Genomic DNA, 6,000 nt, shown 5'->3' on the forward strand with positions numbered 1-6,000 from the left:
TTCACAACACTGAAAACAGGAGAGAATTATCTACAGTTAAGTATGTTATGGATCCTAGCAGTGTGTTTAACCTTAAGTATTTACATTGCAGCAAAGAGGCTTTTCATTGTTCACATGCTTTCCAAAAATGTGCCTTCTGTGAATGTAACTAATGCATGGCTCTACAAACCTTTGTTCCTCCTGTAGGGTTGTAGGCTCCCTATTTTATCTCCACTCAATTATTTCGCTTTGGTTACCCCTTTTATCTCTGTACTCTGCCAGTCACTGCTCCACAGACAGCAGTGCTCTTTGCATGTATCCATATACTATTGCCATCTAAACAGCAAGTGAATAGTTTTTGGACAAAATTCCATTTTCTTGTCTCCATGAGTCCTGTTTCCCCTCTTTGCTCTTTGTGATTTGACTGATCTGGCTATACAGTGACTGAAAGAAATCAGACTTCTTAAATTGGTCAATTTAAGTTGCTGTCTGATTTCTTCCACATGAACTTTATGAACAGCCTTGTGGATAAGTCTCTGTTTTTTCCCCAGGGAAAATGCTTATTCTGGGGGCAAAAAGATGTTATGTGTGTTTGTTCTTTCTTAAACAGTCCCTATTTTGCTACAAAACATTCTTATGTTTTATTTTAAATCATGTAATATTTGGGAAAGAGCTCCTCTTAAGCAATCGGGGACAGATTTGTAGTCCTGACTTGAGAGAAGTCTTGCTTGAGGAAAATGGTCAAAATACAGGTTGTAAGTGTAATTTGCAGTGCTTTAACAAGAATGTCATTGTGTTGTTTGGTTTGATCTGGATGACTAGCATCAGATGAACTGGTAACGATCATACTGCTCTGGTGTTCTGTGGGAGTTGGAAGCATGTCTTCACGTGGTAGAATGTGGGGCTGTGGGTGAGCTTCTCTTGGGAAGTTTTGCTGTCTGTGGTGCTAACCGGTACGGCTTCATCCTCTGCTGTGATGACCCTTACCGCCCATCCCACCAGCACAGAGAGACAGCTTAAAACCCTGCAGCTGAGCCCCCAGAGTGATGGGCAGACAACGAGGGTCAGTGGTGCTCCTCAGAATCTTTAGGGAACCTCCTCACTAGGGAGAGAGTGAGTGGCTTCTAACCGACCCAGACCAAACCTTGGGGAGCAATGCAGGCAAGCTGTGTGTGTGTCCTGGGGAAACAACGTTGCTCCATTCACCCTGTCCCCATGCTTCAGGCTCTGCTGCCAAGGCAAACTACCCCTAAACCTTGAGCTTTTTCTTTTGTGATGGGGATTACGGTGTGATGTAGAATATAACTACCCCTAAACCTTTTTCTGCTCCTTTGATGACGGGAATTATGGTGTGACATAGAATATGCACTGCAGTCAAAAGGACTTCTGCAGCTGCAGGTCGGGATTGCCTCCTGGGGGTGGCAGTCGGAGTATCATTTTGAACCACAGCTGGATGCATCAGAGGCAGAGTGAGGCAGACGTCTCAAGCCAAAGTATGGCTGGGAGAGTCCCCAGTAGTATGACAAGAAACAAAACTGCTCCTTTACTGATAGCTAGGAGGCTATGCAGCAAGCCTCCTGTCCTTTGCCAGAAGGAAAACACTTAGGTTCATTGCAATACCATGGCCAAATACATGGACAAGGACTTTTTGGGTAATATTATTCCACCCTGTGCATAATTTCTAATAGTTTACTGAACTTTTTCCCTGCTGGCTGTATTCTGGAGGAAAAAGTGTATAGTGAGACAAGCATTCTGTCCAGAAAGTGTAGGTGCTTGCTTTTTCACAGCTGCTGCAGTAAACTGAACAATACAAGTTACAGCTAATCTGTGGCAAATGGTAACCTCAGAAGTCTGAAGCAGATAAGTTATTTCTGTAATTACATCTGCTACCTGCATGTATTTGCTACAAAGGTTGGGGACATTGTAAGTATTTCCCCCTGCCCCGGGTATTATTTGGATCTGTTGTAAAAGAAGCAAAGCGTTTCAACAAAAAGCCCAGTTATCATCTTTGAGAAGAGAAAGCAAATGAAAGTAAACTGTTTGATTGGGGTTTTTTAAAATGAAAGTTGGAGTATATCTGCTAGAAATACTTGAACAAGGAATTACAAATCTGCTTCTTCTATTGAGAAAACCTAGCTTTGATGCCTTGTTGTACAGATCTCGATGACAGTGGCAGAGCATGTTCCATTCCTTATTTTGCATTGTAAAATGGAACAAAAGCCTGATTATGACAGAGGAGTCCCAGGTACATTCATGAAACCTGACAAATGTGTATCTGCACCAGATACCTCAAAGCAAATCTTCTACAAACATGCATAGAGTAGACACGTGGAGTAGGAGTGTATAGATCTCTCCAGCTTGTGGAGAAAATAAAAACCGAGATGATGATGGTTCTGTAGACATCTTCATTGGGTATTGCTTCCTGAAACCAAATATGTAAGTTTAGATTTGGAGTTCTTTTTCTGTGTCAATTTAGCAGTAATATCCAAGTCGGTGGTATGTTTCCTTTCCTCTGTTTTAAAAAAGCATAAGTCTCAAACGTTAGCCTCTCCTGTGAACTGAAGGAAGAATAAACAAAACTTGAGCTAGTGGGTGAGAGTGAGTGGAGTAGGTTAATTAACCAAACTAATGAGTTTCACTCCATTTCTCAGCTTGATGTTGGTATTCTATATGAAAAGATATTCTTGTTTCAAAGCTTTCCTCCAAAATGTTGAGAAGTCCCTTTTCAGTAATCTTAAAAACTCTGCAGAAATTGATTCTTCTCATGAAAGAGCAACTGGCCAAAAGATGTCTTGATACTTCTATTGAGATTAGCTTGGGGAAAAAAAAAAACTCCAAGCCCACAAAACTAGCTGAATAAGAGCTACACAGAACTTTTGTTCCCCTTTTATTTGGAGATTATCTATCACATCTAATCTTTTTTTTAAATGAGGGAAGAAACCTATTCTCTGTGCCAGAAATTCTCTTGGCATATATCAAATGGCTTCCTGTGTTTTTCAGGTGCCCAGATGAGCAATTTTTACTTCTCCAGTCACCAGGACCAATATGACAATTTTAAAACTACAGTTTTGCATTGCTGGTATAAAAATAACAATTGGAAATCTGGCAATAAAGATAGGTGATGGAATATACAAATAAAAACCTATAGGGAAATGCAAATTGGGCTGTAATAATGCACTGCTTAGAAAATCCACAACTTGTGAACATGTTGGTGTGGCTACAGCTCTCTGCAGCAGTGCTTTGCCACTGCTCAGGGGCCTGGGTGTGGAAATGATGTAAAGTTAGCTCCCAGAGCCATGTGTTTATAATCATTTACATGATTGCACAAACCCACTGCCCACAGGCTGTGCTTGTGTTGCAGAGTAGGGTGATGCTGCTCCTTATTATACCCTCGCCCTGCACCCCTTTGCAAGGCCTTTACATGTGTAGGGGGGGGACTGTGTAGTGGCAGGGAAGCACTCCCAGCCCCTCAGCGTGTTAGAATCCCATCTATAATCAGGCCAAGGAATGGATTCTGTGCAAAATCAGACTTGAGGCAACCATGCACTGCAAGGATGTGGCAGCCTGTGGGAAAATGTGGTGGTCATGTCAGACCATGCTGCAACTACTGTCTTTTCAGTGATATTCCTTGTGTGACTTTGACCCTTCTAAACCCTAAGTTAGTGCTTGGGGTGCACTTCCATGGATGTCATTACCAACGCTGATGCAGGGTTTGTCCTTTGCACACCCTGAATCTTTTCTGCTTTTGCCAAATGGGGCTCTGTAGTCAAGTAGCCTTTTGTACTAGATAGGTGTTGTCCCAAAATACAGACCTTTTAAAGGGTCTGTGTCAGCACTAAAGACAAGTTTCTTGATAATGTGATGTTCAGGTGAGGAAGATGAAGACAACTAATTTTTGCCTAGTCGTTGCTGTGATGCTCTCACATTGAGGTTGTTTTGTTGTTGTTGTTGTTGTTTCTTTGTTTTTTTTGTGTGAGGGTTTGGGTTTTTTTGTTTTTTTTTTTTTTTTTTTTCTTAAAACCATGAGAATGGATTTTAGAACCCCTATCAATTTGGAGACTCCCATTTTGGTGTCAGAATTTGGCTGCTGATAAAGACAATGCTATCCATTCAGTGAAAATATGAGATCTAATGGAACTTCTTTTTTTTTTTTTTTCCTTAGGTAAAATAAATTTCCAAGTGTTTCTGTAATTTGTAAAGGCCAGTGCACAAGCTTTTAGGAGGTTTTGGCTGAATTTTAGAGATTAACCTATCCACATACCACATACCTTTGTACATCTTCTAAGGCTCAAGTAATCTTGACATCAATACCAGATAATTAGCACTCATTGACTTGAATCAATTAGCAGCATTGTGGGGAAAAAAAGAGAACTTGCAGACCCTAAAAACCTTTATTAGAAAAAGTTTTTAAAAATCTCATAGTCTTATATACAATTAAGCAATACTATGGTTGAAATATTTACATTACCAAATCATTTGAAACAGCTCTTTGATAAAACAGTTGCACATACAGATATATAATATCGTATACAAATAGTAAACAAAAGTTGGTTTTATAGCTCTCCATAAGGTTTAGCATTGCAAAATGATTTTTTTCCATCTCTACTTAGTAGTTATCCATGTATCTGTGACTTAAAACTACTTAGAAACTAAAAGAAACCTTTTTGCTGAGGTTAATGTTAGAGTTATGTGTTTTACAAGTGCGGGACTATTATAGTACTAATTAACTGCTGGCAATGCCTGACCTTACCTTTGTAACTTTATGCAGGAGCTGTTTCTATTTTGTTGACAAATTCTGCCTTAAGATAGGATTTCTATCACATTTAGAGGAGATGCTGGGTTTTGATCACCCTTCATTTTATCCACATATTTCTCAAATAGTTCCTCTTGGATCAGTAGATTTTTCCACCTTCTTTATGACAAAAAGTTCTCATGCTGTAAATTTAATGTCAACTTGTCCGGAGAAGTGCTGTGTAACTACCAAAATACTTGAAGAAAATGGATGATGAGGCAACAGTTCCTCAGGGATCATCACATTTGCTAAATGTCATTGGAATAATAGTGCAATTGACTTTGTGTTTACGTGCTTTTTCTCAGTTTCTACTGAGGGATAATAACTTATCAGTTGGTGGTAGATGTTGCAAGATGATGGTGAGATGGGTCAGCTCAGCTCAGGCCAATGAGAAGGCTGTCACAGCAAAGGCATAAACCCTGTGTAGTGCATGGCAATGTGAAAACAAATTTTAAAATATGCTAGCATCTTTTCTACTACCTGAGTATTCTTTTTTGAGTCATGGGTTAGAGGACCCCAGGCTGTGTGCCTCATTTAGGGAAAATAAAAATGCATTGACAGAGGACATAAAGGTCATACTTGTAAACTGGAGTATTATAATGTGTTGGCTGTACTGAGAACAAAATGGTCTCAATCCCTTGTGATTCAATCTACCTACAAGATTTAAATACTGAGATTGTGCAATAGGAAATGACTACAAGGGTGGAATCAAAAAGGCAAAGACTCCAATTCTTCAGGTCCCAGTTGTGCTTTAGCTCTCTTTAGGGAGAAAGTGGTGGTTGCTGGATGCAGACCTGCATGAGCTAGTTGAAAACTGCTGGGTCACCACTGACTGCCTTCCAACCACACAGCTGCTAATGTTCTCAAAATACATCTTATCTTGTACTGTTAGAGAAAACATTCCCTGATTTGGGCATCTCCAGTTTGCTGCTTTGCAAATTACTCCTTGTGACTGCATGATCTTAAACCAATATTCTAGAGCATAAGTTTACTGTCAGGAAGTTGTGGAAAATTAAAACCCAAAGTTGTCATAGGCAAACATAAAGCACTTTTTCAAAGTTAAATCATCCAAGCAGGAAATGTTATTTTTACCATCACATACTGAATTTGTTTTGGAACAATGAAGAAATATTTCATTCTTAGAGGAAATTACTAGTCAAGTCATATTCACTAATGAATTAATATGGTTAGCTGCAAACATTTTTTTTTTTCCCTTTTACATTTTGACA

Source organism: Pogoniulus pusillus, chromosome 9, assembly GCF_015220805.1.
Source record: "Pogoniulus pusillus isolate bPogPus1 chromosome 9, bPogPus1.pri, whole genome shotgun sequence".
Taxonomy (NCBI): Eukaryota; Metazoa; Chordata; class Aves; order Piciformes; family Lybiidae; genus Pogoniulus; species Pogoniulus pusillus.